The sequence below is a fragment of the Psittacula echo genome (assembly GCF_963264785.1).
Source record: "Psittacula echo genome assembly, chromosome: 4".
NCBI lineage: Eukaryota > Metazoa > Chordata > Aves > Psittaciformes > Psittacidae > Psittacula > Psittacula echo.
In genome coordinates, this window is record NC_137738.1 from 25,365,658 (window position 1) to 25,388,961 (window position 23,304).

General features: G+C 36.9%; 1 protein-coding gene across 1 annotated transcript in view; it reads left to right on the forward strand.

Annotated features, from left to right (window-relative positions):
- Positions 1–23,304, forward strand: part of AKT3 (AKT serine/threonine kinase 3) — a 150,893-nt gene that overhangs the window by 12,989 nt on the left and 114,600 nt on the right. The window lies entirely within an intron of this gene.

Sequence of the window (23,304 nt, forward strand, 5' to 3'; positions counted from 1 at the left end):
AAAGTTCTTCTGATGTACCATATGCAGTGCTCAATGGCATTCCATGGCTACACATATGAGCATTCTTGGTTTATCTTCTGTTCTGCAGCAACGTAATCTGACCATATGGAATTAATGGCCATTAAGGCCTTGGTCTTGTTAATACTTAACCCGTAGCAGGACTTCTCTCTATAGGGGTAACTGACAGTAAAGAGGAAGTTGAAATCATTAATTACCTGCTGTTGTTGCTGCTGTCACCCGTGTATCAGACTAAGTTAGCTGTTGTGGCAGCTGGAAGAGGTAGCAGTAGAGGTGCACAATGGAAGGTTGCCTGGAAGCTGTTGTGGATGTGATACTTTTTGTGAAACTTCCTAGATGCCAAAATTATAGTCTGTGGCTCAGCTTGTATTGCAGATGCAAGTAGTCTCCATAAAATCAATGTAATGCTTGCATAAAGCTCAGCATACACCTATATTACTTTGCAGATGGGGAAGCCATATAAGAAGAGAATGTGTTTGTTATTACAAGCCAGTCTAAAATACGATTTTCTGTTACATTTGAATTCCTGTGAATTCTTGAGATGTTGCTTTATAATGTGTCAGCATGTGATTTGCAAATTTGGGAAGATTGCTGTATGTTAAGCTTTGAAAGGGAAACCTCTAGAACTATCTGGCACTTGTATCATATAATGAACTTCGGATGAAATCTTCCATGCTTCATGCTGTTCTGCTTTGAGTTGTGGTTGCGCACATGATTATTTCCAAAAGAACATCTCTCTTGCAGAGAGAAGGTGATCTGGATTACAGGGTGATTTATGCCATGAGCTTCTGTGATTCTAGCCCAGAGAGATTTAGACTGGAATAGTGGGAACAAAATTACCCTTTAATTTACAAAGAAATGCTTAGTTTCAACAGCAGAGTGTTAAGACAAAGATCATTATTGCAGATTGACATTAAATGTCAAAGAAGCCAAGAGGATGAGAGAAAAAGTTCATTATTCTGTTACTATTCCTGCATAAATTGTATTTCAGGATGCATTATGGGTTTTGTAGATAAGAATGGGCTAAACTGTGTGAAGCTTAAGGCCTGCTTCCTATTTTGGAGTATATATTTATAACAAATCAAATTTTACATTACAGGAACAATTTAAAATATTAAATTATTTTTCCTTCCCATCCTTTTGCTGTTTACTCAGTTTGGGTATCTGATTTCTTTTTTTATTATTATTTCATATAAATTTCTTTCAAATGTATTAGAATGATTAGGATGATCCAAATAATTTTTTTGACATCAGTTCCTTTATATAATATCACTCATTCTTGCTACACCCTGATATCAACTCAGTGAACATTGGACATGCATGTTTTAATCACTGGGGTCCGGAAGAGGACAATGTACAATGAAAGTCAGTGTCTTACTGAATATTTGGAATTCTGAGCCTTAAATAAAGGTTTTCCTACACGCTTTTTTACTATATATTAATTGAAGAAAAGCCTCCTGAGTGGACATTTTGATGTCAGCTTTGCTAGTAACTGTTTTCTTAGTAAAGACATTTCATGACATTCGTTTTTCCTTATTTTAATTAACTTTGAGTGAATGTATATTTTTTTCCTTCTTGCTATAGGTAACTGTGTAGGTTTAAGTAGGATGTTCTTTTTTTTCATTAGATTTAATAGTGCCCTTATTTTTCTGTGTCTGACTTGTTCTGGTTGCTGGTGGATTAAAGTGTTTGTTTTGTTTATTTCTGAAAACAATAGGAAAAGTGCAGTATTGTTTTCCAATGCCAAGTCTTTGTAAGCATTTAATTCAGTGATTATACATTTCATCTAATGCACCTTCTGCCCTGACCTTGCTTGGAAGCAAGAGGATCAAAGTTGTCAAGCACTTTTTTTTTTTTTTTTTTAATCTCATTGTTGCCAAGAAAAAGTATCCAATCTTAATCTAAATTTTGAAAGTTGAAATATGCTCAGCAGACACTTCTTATTTTTGCAGCTAAGTATTCTTTCTCTGTATACAGAAGCATTGTGGGATTGGGTAAAGCTGCTCTGCTTCTGCAAGTTATCATGCTATTACAGTTTTAAGGTGAATTCTCTGATCATCCCCAGTTGATACTCATTGGCTCAGTTCACTGGGTTCCGGTAGCTACAAAAGAGATTCCTGCTGGAGGCAGCTTAGCATGGGATCAGCTCTCCAGGCAGACTCCACGTGAACTCCAGCCCCAGTGATTGGTCCTTTGGACAGCCCTGAACCGTGTGTGTGGTGCAGTGTTCAGTCTGAGGCTCCAGGCTGAATTTAACTTGAAATAAAACTTGTAAACCCTACATGCTTCAGACAAGGAGCCTGGGCAGCAGCTGCATTTAGTTGACTGAGACGACAGGCCGTTACAAGAGCTGGTTGAGTGAACTGAATGTAGGAATGAGAGGAAGGCACTGCAGGTTGAGCTGAGGATCTCTCTGGGTTGAGGCTCTGATAGAGAGAGGCTGGGGAAAACAAGGTCTGTTAAGGCACAGTGATACAATTCTTAATGGCTGTGAAACACACTGAGAAAATGTTTGCTTTATTACCCCTAGTGCTGTATCCGTGTCAGTAATAGAGGGCTGAGGGCTGTGTGTAATTTTTTAACTTTGTTGTCGAGCACAGAAGAACTGATGTGATGCTACACAGTTGGCTTCAATGCTCTGTTTTTCTGTGTGCTTAAATGATGAACCCATTAAAGTATTATTATTGTAAAATTGGCCAGCACTCAAAGTTAAAAAAATGCAGAATTAAGTTTATTTAATTAAGAATCATCATGCTTGGGCTTTGAATAATCTTTAGGAGAAGTTTGTGTGGTGAGGCTAGATTATACTGAGGAAAAATGAGCTGTTATATGTGAATGATCAAACAGGCAGAGATGATAGGCAGAAAGGTGAGAACTTTGGACAATGGAAAACACAAGCCAAGAGAGGAAGCAAAGCTGAGAAGCTCAGTGAACCTCAGGTGCAGTCACGTCTCATCTTCCAGGTGAAAGGAGACCTTGAAGCACAGTGACTGGGCCTGCTTGAACAAGTAATGCAGTCCAGTGAGAGCAGATTCAGAGAATGAAATAATTGGTGAAGACCTGATATCTATCTATACTCAGGGTGTTTGCAAAGTGAAGTGGATGTTAGTTGGACTGGCTGCTCTTTGCTCTTGTGCCCTTTGTCAGTGCTCCTGGAGTACATGTTGCGTTTTTTAGTTTCATCTAAAAGGAACCAGGTTTGTGAAGTGTGGGACTGCTTCATGCAGGGCAGCAAATGGAAGTGCGTTAATGAGGACGATGGGAAGATCGGTTGCAAAAGTGCTCTCCCTATCTGAACTAAAATACTAATGCAGATGCACCCTGTGAGATACCAGAACTTTTACAAGTGAAGAGCCAGTGGAGCAGTCCTCTTAGAGCGAGGTTTCTGCTCAGGATGCTCATACGGATGGTTGTATGGTTGTCTGTGACTTACTGTCTTACATCTAGTGGTAAGAACCAAGCATCTCATGGCCTTGTGTCCCTGTGCTGCTGCAAAGGTGCTCTTGCAGTTCACTGGCTCAGTGTTTTGTTTCAGAGAGGATAATAATTTTTCCTTCTTCTTTCTGTTTTCCAGTTATTCCTGTAGCCATATTAGGAGAGAGATGTGTTGTCTTCCTTTATGAGTTTCCTTTTTAGATGACACCAGTGTTTCTCGTTCTAATGCATACAAGTGAAAGGGAAGTGATCTTGACTAAAAATCTGGAATACAATAATCCGAACCTCGCTGCTGATATGCAGAAATTAAAGCACATATTTGACTTTTATGCATTTAGTGTAAGGACTCTGCAGTAACTGCTGAAATGACTTTTACATTTTAGATTTGCTTATAAGCATGATGTTTTGCAGAGTGTTGTTTAAATTGTTGTAAGAGTATTTTTAATTTTACTTAATGTGTTTTTACTAAATTACGTTTTACTGAGGGGGAATATGTTCTTAATTGATCAGTTTGGAAACAGCTGTTTTTTTAAATGGATGAACATATTTTGTACGATTAGAGGTATGTCATTACAAAAGTGGGTTTTGTGCATATAATTCAGATGGCATTTTTTTTTCTTTAAAGCTAAAGTTTCCTGAGTTGTAGAGTTGACCTTGTCTGTGGTCTATAATAGTCACAACGATTAGATTTAAGAATTACTAATAACTATGCTTAATTGCAACCTAATTTCTTTATATATAACCTGGGCACAAGATTTCAATTAGTTTAAACATGTGAAAAGCTTTAAGAATCTTTGCTACCATGTTATTAAAGGATCATTTGGGACCAAGGAAAAATTGACACAGATGGTAAATTTTAAAGGACCCAGTTTTAGATTTATCGTGTCAACTAACTTTTTCTTTAATTGAATATTTATTTATTTATTTATTTTTAAATCTAGGAGAATATACCTAATGTGTACTGCAGAGCAAGATGGCTAAATCATTATTTAAAGGCAAAGCAAAATGTTGCCCGTTTCAGGCAGTGCTTCTGTCCTCATACTTCAGTTACTGTACCTCTGTTTGGGATTCTGCATTTTAGTGTGTTGCATTAGATGATGCTGTTTGTTATGGCAATCTTTACATGTCTTACATAATATATTTTTACCCAAATTATATTGAATAAACAGTGTATCTGACTTGTTTATGGAGGTGACTTAATATAATCTCACAATTTTTCCCGTCCTCATTTTCTCACAACACTCACCTGAAGTATAGAAGTACTACTGTACTAATTTTATAGAGAGGGAACTGAAGTATAAAATTGCTCTGGCTTAACCATGGTAACTTAAGAAGAAGTTTGATGTAACGAGATGGTGCTAAAAAACAGATATCATGAAGCTTTCCTATAATGAGATTGTCCTCTACACAGTGTATCACTGACATACTGTAATACCATTTTTCACTCAAAGTTTTTCTTTTTTTTTTTCCCTAAATACAGTCTTTTGTAATTTCTTAGTATCCAGAACTGAATTACCTGAAGTAGAGTTAGTGTTTCTATACTCATAGAGTTTGTATAATTTGTTTGACTTACTGTGATGAGACTCACTCAACTGCTTGCTGGTCTGTTTTCGTTTTTGCAATTCAGGACATGATGCAGGTATCATGGGATTTTAAGAAATAACCACGTGGAAAATACCTATTGTTGTTATATCTACTATATAGAATAATAAATGGTGTAGTAGAATGTATCTGTTGTTCCAAATAGCAATACAATTGTTGTTTAAAATACAAATTATTTACAGTCTTTGGATAACATATCTTTCCCCCTCTTCCCTCACCCCCCATCCAGAAAAAGAACCAAGTAAGAACCAAGTATTTAATGGACATTGGGTTTTACAGTTGAACTGAGGCCAAACAGATGTTAATTTTGGAAATGCACACTGGAGACTGAGTTCATGTGTTTGTGGGGTTTTTTTTCTTTCCTTTTTTTGGTGGGGACAGGAATGCCTTGATTGAAAAATTAATTTCAGAAGTTATGGAACTAATTGAGTGTTATTCACAACCTGTCAGAAATCTTGTTTGCAGATTGTCTGAATTATTTGAGTAGTTTAACACACCTCAAAGACAGACAAATTTAAATAGACTGTCTTGGAACATCTGCTACATAAAATAGAAGAAATGTAAACTATTTTTTTCTAATTGTCTTAGCAAATAGTAGTTTAAGGTAAAGTTTTCATTGATGAACCACTTGAAACTAAATAAACCTTTCTCATTGTAATCTTTCTACTCTAATTCTGTCTAATAGGAAATGCCAATTACTTTTAAGTTCCAGTGAAATATGTGAATTTAGAAGAAGCAGCTCCGTGAGGACAAAAGAAAGAAAAAATGACAGTGCAAGCTGTCTAATATCTAAACATCATCCCTGTTTAATATCATTCTTTCAGTGGTTTGTAAGGCGTGTTTCTGGTACTTATCACCCTGGGCTTTGGGCTTTTAGGTGTCCTGAGTTTTGTGGTAGGAAAGTGCTTTTACTGTTCCTGACAACAAGTTGTTTGTTACACAGGAGAACACGTAGGCAATTGGATTTTTTGAGTGTTCTGAACAATCTGATGTTACATATGCTTGTATCTCCTTTCCATTTCCTATGTAATGAATGCTGCCTGATTGCTCAACTTCTGAAGGGTTTCCCCATTCATGCTGGCTTCTCTTATTCATACCACTTTGTTACCCATTTTAGGGCAATACTAAAGAAGCATGGTTACCATTCTCTGTTGCAGGGATTAGGGAAGCAAGATGTTAACAATTCATTGTCCCTTTCTCACTCAAAATCCTTATGGCCTGGCAGATGCAATTTTTTTGACATACTGCATGACCAGCAGATGTCAAAAGTTTGCTGGTGGGGAACAGTTTTGAAGAACTGTTTCCCAAATACATGTTTTCTATTAAATAAAACTCATGCTTTTTATTTTTATTTAAAGCTTAGTCACACTGTGTAATACCTTTGGCATACTGCAGTCCATTGATTAAACTTAAATTCATTTGTACTTATGTCACTTTCACATTGAAAATGATATTATTGTAAGGATAACTTGCTTGCAGTACCAGGGCTTTTGATATCTCATTAAATAATCATCTTCCCTCAATATATCTTCATGCCAGGTCAGCAAATCTCCCAAGTCTTTGTGCTTTCTTTTATTTCAAAGCAAATCAACGTACCTTTCTACCTCTGCTAGGTCAGTCAGTTTATGCCTCTGTGGGACCCACTTTTTATGCTACCCCTGCTGTAATCTTCAAAAACATTATTAAGGTCAACAGCTGTAACTTGAAACTAGGTCCTGAAGGAGTTTCACTGGACTGAGAAGTCAAAGTTTTAGGGCACGTATATCAAAGAGGCAATTAAGACTGCAAATTGAGATATCAAAAAAAAAAGCTTTGGGAAGAGATCAGGCTAATGGTGGTTTAGGGAATGAATAGAAGGATAGAAGGTGGAGGAAAAGGGAAGAATGCTTTGTAGCCATTCAAGTGCTGTCTTGCTTGCCTTCTGTTTTCTTGGAGGAACTGTTAACCCTTCATGAGCATCTGTGCAATCTGTTGGTTGTTGATGAGAGCTGTTTTCCCACCAAAACATGGAAAGAAGATGGTGGTAGGAGTTGAGATTTATTCAGTGTTCAGCTTACTGAGAGCAGTTTGATCTTTCCTAAAGTGCAGGTAAAACAGTATTGCTCAGTTCCAGCAGCATAGACCTTGTCTTGTGCTGGGAGGGTTTCTTAGGTTTCCATTAGCGCATAATGTAATGCAGTCAGAGCAAGTCTGTCAAGAGGTGCTTAGATTTTGGTGTCTGTACTATCTGTGCATGTTTTTAGAACTTTGGACACACTGTCATGTCTGTTTCTATGAACTGAGAGCCTCTTGACAGTGGGAATGTGTGAGGTGCAGTCACAGTGTAAGCCAAAGCTTGTAATGGTTGATAATTGAGATATACTTCAAATGTAAATTCTTAATCTGTAATGTAGATGTACGTCTAATTTTTTCCAGTCCTTTTCAGTAGCATCTCTGTGTACTAGCTAGTCTTTGTTATTATTGATTACTTGTCTTGCAGATCAGGGCAGTGTTTGCTTGCTTTTATAAATCTAAGTAAATTTCTTTGTAATCAGATCATTGCAACTGAACTCTTGTTTACAGTGAGTTCTGAATTTACAGTTTGCTTTCTTACAGAGTGCTTTCCTAAAACTGATAGGAAGATAGGAAATGAGTGTGTCAGATGCCAGTATACTGATAAGAAAACACATTCCCTTTTTCAAGATAGATTCAGGTCACTTTCAAAATGTTGTCTGTCTTGCGTTTGGGGGTAGTCTTCCCCAAAATAGTTATTTTCAATATGGTAGCATATTAACCGTGTAAAATTAGAAAGTTCCCACCTTCAATAGTTGTCACCATTTTTGCACAAAAAATTCAAACTGTGTAATCCTCAGTTATTCACATTTGAATAGTTGAAGTGTGAAACTTTTACTGGGGATAGCTTCCTGCTGGTCTTCTATTGACATTGTCATACTAAGAAAGTTACTGAAACCAGAACAGTCTTCACAGATAGCTGCTAACTGGGCCTAGATAATGAGAACGACACCACCATAGAGAGATCCAATTGCTACTCTGTACAAGTGCTGTGTTTTTTGTTGCAATAAACTCACAGAAAACTATGTAATAAAGACAGACATGTAAGATGGTAAATTATGTGAAGAATTGGGCGAACAGTATCTTAAATTTGGCAGTCAGTGTTGTGGATTTTAACTTGAATTTGTCTAAGTCACAGTTTCTCTCAGGTAAAATGGAAATAGTGTGCTACTTCATCTCAGAGGCTTCCTGAATGTTTATTCATCCTTGTGAAACTTCTGAGCGCCTTATTTTTCAATATTCAGGCTTTTTAAAATGCAGTTGTTTATCTGGGGAGCAGAATGAGTCTGATGGCAGTTGAAGTTCAGCCTGATGGTGATTTTTTGGGTTTTGATTATCTTCCTGACATGTTGCAGAGGAAGAGGGGAAATCTGTTAGGGTGCAGAAACGGAGGAGTTATTAATAAGATGCACAAACCCAGTTGTCCTTTATCAGTTCTTAAAGTTAGGATTTTTTGCTAGATGTCTTCCAGAGACTGGAGGAAACACCTGAGCAGCGATCACTGGGAGAGTAATCCATAGGAACATGAGAACATAGAATCATAGAATCACAGAATAGTTAGGGTTGGAAAGGACCTTAAGATCATCTAGTTCCAACCCCCCTGCCATGGGCAGGGACACCTCACACTAAACCATGTCACCCAAGGCCTCATCCAGTCTGGCCTTGAACACCGCCAAGGATGGAGCGTTCACAACCTCCCTGGGCAACCCATTCCAGTGCCTCACCACCCTAACAGTAAAGAATTTCTTCCTTATATCCAGTCTAAACTTACCCTGTTTAAGTTTGAACCCGCCCCCTTCAGATACTGGAAGGCTGTTATGAGGTCTCCATGCAGCCTTCTCTTCTCCAGGCTGAACAGCCCCAACTTTCTGAGCCTATCTTCATACTATTTCCACTTATACTCTTTGACCCTGTGAAACCATGCGGATGGATTAGTGGTATACCTGGTACACATGTGACAAGACTTACAAAATAGCATGCTTTCATACAGCATTGATAGTTTTACTTTAAAGCTAGTATTCACTCACTTTGCTTTGAACTGTGCTGGCTTTTATAATATCATGCCAGTTTATGTATGCTGACTAATACATTGGAAACTTTTCTGAACAAGTTTATTCTTATCTTAAGGAGCAGCAGCAACTACTGTATTTTAATTAGGAGCTTGTGAACTTGCCCCCGATAGATTCAGTTCCATGTTTACTTGAAACTTGTGTTAAGTGGAAGCTGTTGCTGAAATGGGGGAAGTGTCATGTCCTCTTCTTGCTTGGTTGTGTTGGCACTTGTGCTTGTACTGGTGACATGGTGAATCATAGCAGGAAATTTATTTGGTTAAAAATGAATCTATTTTTATTTTCCTAGCTAACTTTCAGATGGATCATTTCCGTGACCTGACTCTTGGTGTAGCTGCACAAACAGTAGTGCCAGCACACACTGGGATGCATGAGCAGCAGTGTGGAGGGGCAGGACAGCTTCCTCCTAGGGGCAGCCCCCACCTTTGCAAGACTAAATCGGTTATAGAATTGAACCTAAAACTTATTTTAACACTACAACCAGACTGCAGCACAACTAGTTTGTATTTCAGGATGGTTTTCTTTGAAGTTCATGTTCAGAAAAGGGCCACTGATTTACTGTCTGTGCTAGCCCTAAATGCCACCAGGAGGTTAGCTAGTTCCTATTCCTGTGTGTTTATAGTTTTTAAACGAACATTATTTTTTAACACAATAGTGACTTGGCTAATGTCTGAAACATTGAGTGTTTCTTTAATCCAAATCATACAGTAGCTTTGTAATCCTCTTGGGTGTAGACTTCAGAAGCTGTTTAAAAAGAGTATTTTAACAAAAAAAAGACCCCACCCAAAGCTTGTGATATACTCTGAGGCTAGTGAGTTGCTGGTTTCTGGGTATTACTGGAGATCAGATTTATACTTAGTGCTCTCAGAGTTTAGAATATACATACTGTGTTGGTGGACAATCAGTGAAACTTCAGATGATGTTAGTTTTTAAGCCTCTTGAGTTTTCTGTACAGCTTCTGCTACATTTGATAGAATTCCTTTAAGGGTGGATTTTGGCTGAAATTCATTCTTTGAAAACGTACTTCTGGGTTTGTTTGGTTATATACCAAAATTTGGAGAATGATCAAGCTCTTTATGATTTCAACTTGCATGATGAATATTTGAAATGAATTTTTGTTGTAAACATTTGTAATTGGGATCCCTTGGGATGGTTTTCAGTCACAGCCAAGATCTTGCACATTTCATTTACACCATTTGCATAGGATTTTATGTGGAACTGCTGTTGGCACAAAGAGGCTTATGTAGGCTGATGAACTTCTCCCTCACTTGATCCAGCCATCCTTGCTCCAAAGCAGACAGGGGATTGCTGTTACGTGCAGCAGTGTGGGCAACCATGCTGCTACTAGGCAAGATAGATAAATTGCATGGTGAATGAGTGTCATGTTCTCAGACACCTTGTAGTTTCCCATTTGCCACAATCACAATGCTAGCTCTCTTTTCTAATAAAAATAACAGACAAGCAAAAAGCCACAAAACCAAACCAAACAAATTCAGCTTTTCTTTGGAATCCTTTCTAACACTTTTCTACAGCAACCTCTCCAAGAAGATAGCTGTAGATATTTTTTAGTCTACCAAGAAAGAGTTAGGGAAGCAGTTATGGTCAAGGTGTATTATTTGTGGTATATAATAGCTGTGTAATATGTACTTACTTAAAAGCTCTAGTGACATATTTTTTTTGGTGCCAGCCTCCCGAGTGTCAGTATAGTAATTTATAGATAAAACCACAAATGTTTAGTGTATTGGTAGTGAGAGATTAAATAATCTGCTGTAGATAGGCAAATAATAATATTAACTTTGATAATAAAAGCTTGACGCACTCAAACAAGGTTGCTTTCTAAAAATTTATAATATTAATAGGTGTTTTGAGTGTTTTTAAGGAACATATTTCAATAATTAGACTTATCCTTACTTAAGAACATGAAATATGAATTTGTGTTGGTTTCTTGTGATGAATTTTCCTGTAAAAGAGATAACAAGTTACTACTCCAAAGCTGGGTAAAATAAAGGGAAGAAAAAAGGTCTTTTTACTGAGAGGCAACATGAGTGCCAAAGCATTACTCTCTGGCTGCCCATAGTGTGTCTGACCTTTCTTTACAAAAGGAAAATATCTCTATAATAAAGTGGATAGAAAGTTGCAGGTCTTCATACTCAGTGAAATCATTGCCTTAAAATGGATGTTTGTATTTTTTGTAGTAAATATGATCCTACATGAGAGCCTTAGCATGTTAATAGCCTTTCCTTTCTTGCAATCCACTTTATTCCCTAAAAGCCATTTGTGGTTGGTAGATCTTGATGTCAATATGTTTGTAGCTGTAGTGCAGAGGAAAGTTTTATACTGATATCTTGGGTTCAGCAGTAGCAATCATTTTGCTCCTTAGTAGCTGGCGCAGTGCTGTGTTTTAGTTGTTGCTCAGTAATGTTTACTTCAACCAAGGACTTTGTGAGTCTCATGCTCTGCCAGGAAGGAGGGGAAGCCGGGAGGAAGCAGAGACAGGACACCTGACCCAAACTAGCCAAACTGGTATTCCATACCACAGCACGTCATGCCCACTATATAAACTGGGGCAGTTACCCGAAAGGGTTTACATCGCTGCTCAGGTCAGGCTGGGTATCGGTCGGCAGGTGGTGAGCAGTTGTATTCTCTTCCCGTGTTATTTCCCTTGTCATTATTATTATTGGTGGTAGCAGTAGTGGTTTAGTGGTTTGTGTTATACCTTAGTTACTGGACTGTTCTTATCTCAACCCGTGGGAGTTACATTCTTCTTATTCTCCTCTCCATCTCTCTGGGAGCAGGGGGAAGAAGGGGAGGGGAGAGAGCGAGCGGCTGCATGGTTCTGAGTTACTGGCTGGGCTTAAACCATGACAACTGGTTAGATGCACAGTTTATAAAAATTGTGGCTAACCACAATCTCTGTCTTTTGCCAATCAACATATTTAAAAATGCTCCAAATATCTTGTCATCTTTGGAGTTCCTTGAAAATATGTTTGTATTTCTTCACTTGGAGTATGCGTATTTTATTTTTTAATACATAAAGCAAGAAATGAATCCATTCAGTAACATTTAATCTTTCCTCAGAGTAGATAAATATTAACAATTACTCTCTACCAAGAAATTCAATGCCTCATGATTTAACTAATGCTTGAAGAACACATTATTAAATGTTATTTAGAACATGGCATATAGGAAGAGAATGGTGTTTAAAAATGCGCTATCTTAAATACAAATGCTTTTAGTGTACATAAAGCATTACAGAGGCTTAAAATTGGAAAGATAGGACTCAACAAAGCATGTGAAGATAGCAGTTTCCTTAAGTCCTCATGATGAGAAAGAGTGTGAGATACTTTTTTTCAATTTTGACTAAATTGATGTGCCCTTTTACTTCTGGAATGGTGTGAGCTGCTGTGGAGGCTGGGGTATGGACCAGGTACTGAGTGCAGTAAAGATCAGAAGTTTCTCAGAGTCTATTGTGAGGAGTGTCCAAGGAAAAATAGCCTTTAAAATGCTGTGCTGAAGAGCACTTCTGTTTCTCAAAGAGAAACATGAAGTGATAGTTTCAGCTTCTACTGTAGTTAGAGATTCTGTTCCTGGTTCAAAAGTATAAAAATGGAAGAATTTGAATGCTTTATGGATATTTTCCTTTTGGTTCATACTGTAACTGCTGTCGGTTACTTCCTGGCATAAAAGTCTGTCATTAGTTTTGCTACATCTTTGCCTTGGCCACAGTTATTCTCTGTTCTTGTTTGAAAGAGTTAACTGGTAAATGCTACTGTTTTTGCATGGCTCTAAGGAGCTGGTGGGCTTTTCCAGGGTAGAGAGTGATTGATAAAATGGAAAGGATACAGAGATTGCAGAGACTTAAAAGATGGGTTGGATAGGCTGGGAATGAAGTAACTATTGCGAGATACAGTAGGTTCAAAGAAAAGAAAATTGAGGAAGTTTAATGTGAATATAGAGTTTCAGGAAAAAAATCCTGAAAGATTATATTGGGGAGATTGGTAATTTTTAATTACTTGAAAAATCATGAGAAGTTTCTGGAACAAATTAAAAATTCATGGTAATTGCAGTAGCTTCTGAGATGCTGCAACATGGCCTTATACTTCAGTGATTAAAAGTTGAAGAGAAATGAAAAGCTTTTTTTTTTTTTTAAAAAAAAATTGTTTATTTTGCTTCAAAACCAATGCTATTATGTAATTATAAAGGAAAAAAATCTCAACTAATATAATTAATCTCTGGAATGTCCCTGCTCAAATATTATACTGGAAAGTGAAGGAATACGAGAAGGGAATAAATTTATGTATACTGGTAGCAAGGTGTCCATCATCTGGGGATTTCAGCATTACAAATAGGCAAGGCAACAGTTTAATTTACCAACTAAATAAGATATGGTCATAAAAATCCATGTTTTAAAGATCAGGGTGTGAAACTTCAACTCAAGACATTTCTTTCCATCTCAACATATGGATGTGAAAGCTGGAAATGCAACAAAGGTACAGACATCTGAATGCCTTTTAAAGCAAATGCCTTAGAAAAATACTATGTATTAAATGGGATGAATTTATAACAGATGCCAAGATTCATTAGACAGCTCAAAAACCCCTTGGCTCTAAAGTTATCCAGAAAAGAAGATGGAATTATCATCTGGAACATATGTTAAGAATGAAGCCAGAGCATCTGTCATGGAAAGCATGCCACTGGGCAGCTGGAGGAACACTCAAAAAGCACCAACTGAAAGAGCCCCTCCATTGAACAATGCCTAAGGTAAAAAGAAAGTAAAATTGTGGGACATCGCACTGGATGCACAAGGAGTGGCTCGGAGTACACAAAAACTACACAGGGCTTTTTGGGGTTTATTTTTTTGTTTTCAGTGTGTGTAAACTAAAGGTTTTGGGTTGTTTTCTGCTAAGGTTGCAAATATTAAGGGATGATTGAAAGTTGAAGGTCAGAATTAAAAAGTGCAATTAAGTACAGTATCTGTCATGCATTTAATTTCTTTCAGAATTTGTATATAATTTCTTCAGCTATGAAAACAGAAATAAGACTGTAATTAAACAAATCTTCATATGTATTCCCACTGATTTGCTCAATCTATAATAAAGCTTTCAGGACTACTTGGATAAAAATCCAGAATTAAGTTATCCAAGTAACCTGTAGTTAGTGACAGTACTATGGATTTAATTTTCTCTTGGAAACACTTGCTTTTGTATTTTGCTACTTTCTGGAGTTTCTGAACTAACAGATCTTTGCTCTATACTGTCTTTTAACTTGCCCTAGTGTTAGCCTCATGTTACAGAGGTCTGTGTTAAAAAGACCTTAGCAGAATTTAAAGACTTCTAGTTGAAATGTAAGCTTTCAAACGATTACATGAGTCTGTCACTTGATCATACAACAATCTGAACTGAGTTTGTCCAAAGTATTAAGAAATGTCTTAGACTTGGTGAGTAGCACTGTTTCGTGTTCTTTTATTTCCTCAGGCTTCACCCTGTAATGTGGAGACAAGCGTGTGATGCAGCTTTTTAGAGTTGCTTGCGTTTTTCCCGTGTTGGATCATCTCACTGATACCCAAACTAACATGTACAAATGAAGGCTTCCGATGAGAAGTCTGAACAACCCATTCAACTTCTAGATGCATTTTATGAGTCTAAGTAGTGAAACAAGAGTGTTAGTTCCACTCAGCAGGGTAACAAGTTTAGGCAAAGCGACTAACTCCTCAAACATTTCAAAGGTGTATTGATAGCTGCAGCTTTTCTGTTTCTTCCGCTTACAATATGCTGAGTGTTAACAGTGATTATTTCTTAATGCCTCATAAACGTGAGAAAAGCTTTCAAATGCAATTTGGCTGCACTTAAAGGGTCAGCATTCAGGAAACATAATTTGTTTTTACTTATCTTTAAAAATATTTTCAGATATTTTTATCCCTTTTACACTTTTGGTATTGATGGAACTTGGTTCCTTCTTTCCATGAATTGGAGGTAAGGCACCTAGCTATTGTCTGTCCTTCAGAGCCTACATGGTCATGAATTTTTTACTTGGACAGATTCTGCTTCTGATTTATTGTAATTAGGTCCAATTAGGGCTGTAGGAAAAACTTTGGTTAACAAAATTTTGTCAGAGGTTGTCCATTCTGCCAAATTCAGAACAGCCTTTGGTTATATGATACAGAAAAATAAACCTAGCACATCCCTGAGTATTTTTTCCTTTCATTTCCATGACCATTTGCTCTTTTGTGTGCTTGGCAACTGAAATGTCTGTGTATTCCTTTTGTAATAAAGTACTTTCAGGAGTATGGAAGACAGGCTTACAAGTTACGTCTCTGGAAAGAAAAGAAGTGAAAAGATACTGTGTGGTATACTACTTCAAGTTACATGTTGACTAGTGTTTTGAAATGCAGTTGTCCTGTGCTCACTGGTAAAGATTTTTGCTGAACAGTATGTAACAATAAAAAATATTCAAGAGCTAAAAATACAGGATTACTGCATACTTTGACCTGTGGTCAGTGACTTGGCAGGAATAGCCTTGTATTGTTTGTTCAAGTTTTGTTTGAAGAGAACAATTATAGGATGATCATTAAAAATATTGATATACTATTTTTCAGGAGCAGAGGATTAAAAACACACCTTGAAGAAAGAGTTTTTTTGTTTTGGTTTTTTTTTAGAATTCAGTTGGATTGCATTAAACAAAGGAACACAAAGAAAACATTGTATAAATCTTAATTTGAAAAGTATTGAATCTTAGTTATTGAGGAAGTATTTGTTTGTGGAAAATGTGGGGGGTTTTATGTGCATTTGCCTTGCAGTGTTTTGAAATAGTTTAGTACAAAATCTTAATTTAACAGAATCTTGATCTCTAAAAGAGAGGTCCCTCCACAAAGAGGATCTTCAGTAGGATGAAGGGAGACCCTCAGTTGAATTTTGCTGAAGTCTGAGGGAAGGTTTTGTCTCCGCATTTTGCTGTGGAGTCAAAAATCAAACTAGACATTCAGGGTACTAGTTACAACTCAAGAGGGATTGCCAGGTTGGTGGTCTTGAATGAGTCATTCTCTAATATAGAAATCTGGTTTACATGGATGAGAGTGTGTGGGTTCCCAGAGTACAGCTCTGCTTAGTTTATGCCAGACTTTTGATTATATCAGTTCTGTAATAAAATCAAAGTACTTCAGTCTTTCTGCTTTGTAGGATTAGCACATGTGCATTATTTTGTACTTGTCCCTGACTCTGCTTTATTCCTCTTGTAGCTGGCTTGAGATGATATTTTGGGAATTGCCTGTGAAGGAAGACAGGCATTTCTTTCCACTTTCTGTTTGGGTGTACTGCTGGACATTGTCACTCCCTCTTCCCAGAAAATTTTACCTATAGTTAAGGTTAATATAGATAACAATGGTGGGCAGCAAGAAGCAAATACAGAGAGCTGACTTCTTCCCAAGATGAGTAACTGGAGCACTGGGTTGGAATATGAGAGGAGATGTATGGATAAAGTCACCTTTTTGTTTTAATTCAATTAAGGGCTCTGGATGAAGTTCAGCAAGAGCTTGCTGCTTCCCATAGCTGTTTCTGTATCCAGGCTGGAGAAGATGTGACTGACTCTTCCTTTGTGAATGGTTCCACTTGAGAGGTGCTCCATATTTTTCTCCAGTAAGGCTGAGTGAAGTAAGGACTGTAACTCATGTCTAATTAAAAAACAAAATAGAAATCCCTCTTCAAACTCACTTTTCCTAAAATCTAAATGATGCTTAATTCTATATAATGTTTGAAAGTGACTCATGACTATTGTCAAGGTGGTACTTATGGTGCTTCCTTTGTATAAAAAATATGTTGAACAAATGGACAGTTGCAGTTCAGTTGCAGTGTCGCTATGTGAGTCTTACTAAGAAAATGGAAAAGTCTATCACTTCCTTATTAACCTCACTAAGCTAGGTGAACTAGGATCGCTGTCCTTATTATAGCAAATGACCTCCCAAATAACTAGTTAACTTCAAACATATTGGCCTGTGTTTTCAGTAAGGCTGCCAATTTAGATTATGTATTGATATTTTTTTTTCTTATTTGACTTAAAGATGTAGTGTTGGACGAAATTTTGAGTGTTAATTGTCTGCACCCTCCTTCTGCTTCCGCCCTCACCACCCTTCCCGCTTCTGATGCTTAGTCAAAACCAGAAAATGTCCTTGCATGATGTTTGTGGTGTTCTTGAAAGCTCCAGCACCCTTCCGACACAAAGTTGTTCTGCAACTTTACAAACTTTATTTGGACCAACTTTCTAACAATACGTAATCTAAATTTCCCTGCTGATCACTTTTTGTACTGCCATCTGTAGATGTGAAGCACAATTAATCAGTCCTCCTTATGAGACTTGCATATTGTGGTATTTTTATAGTCTGTTTCCCCCTTATTCCCTACCATATTCTCTGTTCTAGACTAAGCCTAGACAGTTATTTTAACTGTACTTCAAACTTGGTATTTTCTTATAAGCAAACAAATTAAAAACTTTATAGACTTGTTGCTCTCTCAGGACTTTTCTCAGTTTAGCTTTATTTTTGTTCCCCTTAATTTGTTAGTGTTCAAAATTTGTAAATGGTGATATTTTGGAGCTTTTATCTTTGCCTAATAGAGAGGAACAAATTCTTGGTTTATTTTTTCCCTTGATTTACATACAAAATGTTTGTTAATATGTAGCATAATGGTATTTGTCTCTTACGATATTTGTCTCTTTTGTAACATCATTGCATTGTTTGTTCATCTCAGATTTTTTCGAAGATAATGAAATTTCTAAATCTGGACTACTTTTCTGAAGAACTCTTGCTGTCTGGGTGTCTCCAAACTGACTGATTTGTACCTGGATTATTATTTTTTTTTCCTTTTGGAATATTTGTCTTGCTTTTTATTGTTCTGCAGCTGTTTCGCTCCAAAGTTGTTTGTTCTTTTTTTTTTTTTTTTTTTTCATTTTTTTATTTAATATGTACTTAACTGATATGTATTTTTCTATTTTTTATGCTAAAGCTAAATAGCTTTTCTTCATTCTGCCCCAAAATAAATGATCTCTTCAGTTTATCTGCGACATTCAATTCACTGATCAGTAAATACAGAATTCTGAGAAATAAGAAATGGTGAATTATTCTTCCTTCTATCATTTAAAATGTTGAGGAGGGGTGTGTGAAATCTGAGACAAAATTAGTTAGGTTGGCTTTTAATGGGAGGTTACACCAGAGTGATCAGAATATTTTGTTTATTCTGGGAAGTTGGATGAACAATATTAAAATACTTTATAAAATCTGTTATATCCATCAACTGTGCTAATGTTATTTTAATTTTGTCTTTTATTAACAGATCCTATTACATTTAAATTTGCTATGGGCTTTTTTTGCTAAGGATTTTTTTGTTTTCTTGTTTTAATGTATTATAAAGAGAGTTAGAAACACTGTTTTAACTGTTTGTGGTTTTTCTTTAATCTTCTGTTTCTGTTTGGGATACTTTAGTAATCTTTACTCTTTTATAAAGAAAGAGATGACCTGGAAAAAAATTACCAATTTCTGATACAAAGTTTGCTCATAGGAAGCATACTGATTTCACATGAGGGAAATAAATGCAGCGATAGTCTGGATTGTCAAAGGTGGCGGAGATACCCTGAGCAACGTTGTACAAAATCCTTGGTCAGCCATCACTGTAGAGCTCTTGTTTTGATGAAAGATTAGATGGTGTTTACTTGGGACCCCTACTATGAGGTATTTTTAATAGATTTATACATTGCATGAGGCTTACAAAATCTCTTTGAAAGTGGGGTTGTCCTTAAGTGGGATGTTATTTCAGTGCATTTACTTCTGCTTGAGGGTGCCTTCCAGGTTTGTGCTAGTGCTAATTTTTAACAGAAAATGGCAATTTATCTTTTTTTTTTTTTTTTTTTTTTTTGGTGAGATTGCGTGTGTATTTGTGTGGTGTTTATTTTTTTGTACGTGTGTCTTGCCTTTTGTTTTTTTTTTGTGTGTCTGCAAATAAGGGCTCTGTGCTTCAATGCTGCGATCGGCGTGGGAGTGGACTTGAGGATCTAGGAGACTCTTCTTTCTGATGCTGTGGTCTCCTTGGCTGTTCCTTTTGTACCAGCAGCTTGTAAATGTGGTTATGCAGGAAAGTTTCTCAAGTGTTTCCCTCATTTCCTTTATCTTGCCTCGATCAAAGTAAAGTAGGGAGCACCCAGTATATCCGTGTTGCTAAATGTTAGTGTGATTGAAGTTTCCTGCATGTATCCTGAACGTTTAGCAGATATATTTCCCTTTTTTGGGATACTTGCAGAGAGTCTTCTCACTGACATCTCTCTGTCAAACACCTTATTTTAGAGCTTGAGGAAGGTAATTCCTAGGAGAGCAGTCACATGTGACTGTTTGCTGTAGCAAGTAGTTCACCTTGCTCCATTTAGCAGTCAGCGACGAATCATCCATAGTACCTGAGGAGATAATCTTCTTACAGCCCAGAACGAATCCCTTAGCAAAAGAGGATTCCTTCAGAGTCTGCCCTAGTAAAACATGGGGGTTTCCTGCAGTGGGTAGGCATTTCTCCAACAGGACAGCTATATCAGTAGGAATTTTCACAGCAGATGAAACCTTAACATGGAGATTTTATTTTTCTTATTTAATTATTTTTTATTTACTTTTAAAAGAAACAGTTTTGTTCCCATAAAGCAGTGTTTTTTGCCATTCACACCTTTAGCTTTTGGTTATCTACAGAAATGTTTGGGATTCCAGCCCCAATAGGGATGGCCTGTCCCTCTTAATACTCCTTTTCCTTTTCTAGCCTTCTAGTTGGCAACAAGAGAAGCTCCAAAACCTGCAGATAGGGCAGTCAGGTTTAACTTGTATATCACAGCTGCCCCAATACATCAGTTCCTAGGAAGGTGTAGCCATCAGTAAACACTGTTTCTTATAGAGGTTTGTTCTGATTTCCATTCTTGTTCCCCTGACTCCAAGCTCCCAGCTTTCCCTGATCTCCATCACCTGGGACTTCTGACATAAAACATTGATAAGCAGTTACTTTTGAGAGCTTGGATTATTTTGGAGATAGGAAGTGCCATGTAGTGCTAGTTGCAGGTAGGAAGTTTGATATACTTTTCCTTGGAAGTTACTGTACATTTCTGTGTAGAATTGTACTTAAATCCAGTGCGCTCTGTCCTCTTCTCATGCAGTTTTTGTTGTAGCATGGCATTTCACACTCCTTTTGTAGTTTTAGACTCACATCCCCTACTTATTAAGCAAATTGGGTGTTTTAATGTGGTGCTACAAGTGCTCATTAAAGCTATTTTTCCAACAGCTGATGATTATTTCTCCCTTTTTTGAATTTTTTCTATTTTTTTTTTTAATCTGAGAAAGCCAGCCAGCAGAGATTTTTATTTTATTTGTTCTGTGTAAAATAGTCAATTCCTTTTCCATTCTTTGTTCTTCCAGCTCTTACATGCTTAGAAATCTGGTTTTTGTTGCTGCAACTAGTCTGAAAAAGTTTGTTTTATTCTTACCTGTGGATGTAGCTGGTTGCTGTGTTTGTGGAGCCAAACACAATATGGACTCCATAATCAGCTAAATTATGCTTTTGCAAATGGGTAAAATGTTTTGGGAGTGTGAATCAGCTTTCTGAAACCCACTTCTGAATTTTGAAGTCCTTCCTCCAATAAGTACGGAACATGGGAATAGAAGAAAAAGGGCTGCAAACTTTGGTCATACTGTATTTTTAAATTTTCATAAACTTATTTCGGAATCAGATTGTTTTTGTTGGATACGAGTGTCCAGTGACCCAGTTGGCATTGTTTTCAGCAATCTAGATGATTATACGGATACTTCTTTATAATCACAGAATCACAGAATCCCAAGGGTTGGAAGGGACCTCAAAAGATCATCTAGTCCAACTGCCCTGCAAGAGCAGGGTAACCTAGAGTACATCACACAGGAACTTGTCCAGCCGGACCTTGAATATCTCCAATGTAGGATGACTTTACATTATGTGAATAACTTTTCTGGATGAAAAAAAACCTAACCTGAATCTTACTTGAAAAGTCTTTTCTTGCAGTTTAACATTGTACATTTTTTTTCCTTTGCTACATAAGTAACTACTTCATCTTACACTGAAGTAGCGTAAGATGGTGATATTGGAACAGTTTTGCATCCTGGCTTAATTCACTTTAACATTGCAGTAGCAAGTTTTTCCTTTTCTACTTTAAGAGCTCATTTTGACAGGTATGTTTTCTGAAGAAATAATACTTATGGGAAGAGCTGTGTTTTGTCATTACCTTCTATAAAGTAATGTTTTCTTAATGGAATATGAGGGATGTTTTTGTAAACTAGTACGCTTGCACAAATTACAAATTGGAAAGTGAATTACATTTTCAAATATTCACTTATTTCATCATATTCTGAAGATCCTTTGTGTTTTGGTACAAATGTCTGAACTATGAATGTGGTCCTTGTACAGAGAAGTATTTGCATGGTTATGTAGCACCTTGACTTGTTGCTTTGTTTGCCATTAGATTTGGAAGACTTATTTTAAACCTGAAAGAAGTGTGATGGACACAGATAAGGGAGGGGGAAGGTAGTGCTTACACTTCCAGCCATCCATGTCTGGGGTGGGGAGGAAGGACCTGAATGAAGACATTTGAGTAAAATAATACTAGTTCACATCAGCAATGCAGATTATGACTTGCACTGCATTAAGGGAGTGTAAGGGAAATGGGATGTAACTATTAAATATTTAATGTATTTGTAATAATAAAAATTTACTAGTGAATACATTTAAGAAGTTCATTATCAGGCTTCAGACCTTGAAATGATGCTTCTAAGATGGATAGGAATTATGAGAGTTCCTGTAGAAATTTGTAGTATTGTTATATGTGAAACTGTGAGCATATCTTAACATTTTACAGGTACAAGTGAAACACTGCGTAGATAAAAACATGAAAGCCTATACCAGTTAAATTGAATTCTGTAATGTTAGTATATCTTGTAATTGAATGCTTATGTTCTGCAGTTTTTTGCCTGTATGGGTCTTTTGCTGTCTGCTGAGCTCTGTTGAGATGAATTTGAATCACTGCCACTGCATCGCTCTGGACTGTTCACAGCCTTACTGCTTAAAATAATAGATTCTGAGCTAATATGGCACTGCATTTTAAATACACATACTTTAAGACTGGTTTTAGAATCATAGACAAACCCTAAGGTTTTAGGGTGAAACATAAAAATAGAACACTGAACAAAGGGCCCGACCTTGCGAAACAAGCATAGACTCTGCTTTCAGATTGGTACTGCCTTCCTTGGGGCTTCTTATAACTGACTTCTGCCTGTGGCTGGAGCCATGTAGGTCTCTGCACCTTGGCAGAGGTTTGCTTGAGCTCTGCTGAGGTGACCTGGGCTGATGGCTGATCAGAGAACCTTAAATGAGGTAAGTGTGATGGATCAGGCGTATCTTGTTTTTACCAGGCTTCTGCTATCATATTACTTGAATGAGTAAAGTCTTTGGTCAATAATGTGTTCTGTGTTCTCTCTCTGTCTTTTTCCCCTCTCTTTAGTTACCAGGATGTTGAAACATCAGTACCAGAATTTTACATCCCTAAGGGTAGGGAATAAGCTCTCTGTTTTTCTGAAGGTACTGCTCCCCTGCTGCATGTATTAACTTTTGTGGAGCCTGAGACACCTTGGAATGTCTCTAAACATTGAAGTGCCTAAATAAGGAGTTAGGGTCTGTCTTCAAACAATATAATGCTTATGTAGCTTACTCACAAAATTACAAAGTTATGTGAATATTTGTATGCATAATTTCTTTAATGTTAAAAGTGGATAAATGTTTTTATGTCTGCTTTTCACATAATTGCAAACTCATGGAATACAGACAAACCATAAAATACTCTTAAAAATGTGAAGAAGATGTTTTATTGCTTACTTATATCTGCACAGGAATCTCATAGTATATTGCTGGTCTGTTTTCCAGAAATACTGTTACTCTCATTCAACCCACCTCAAGAGCCGGTGATAAAAATCCTGATGTGAAACATGCTTTCACAGCAGAAGAGTGCAGGTGCCAAATAGAAAAACAAGCATTTTTTTCAAGTGGCATTGATTGTTTTCTCTGCAACATGTAGGAACACCAGAATATTTTTAGATGAA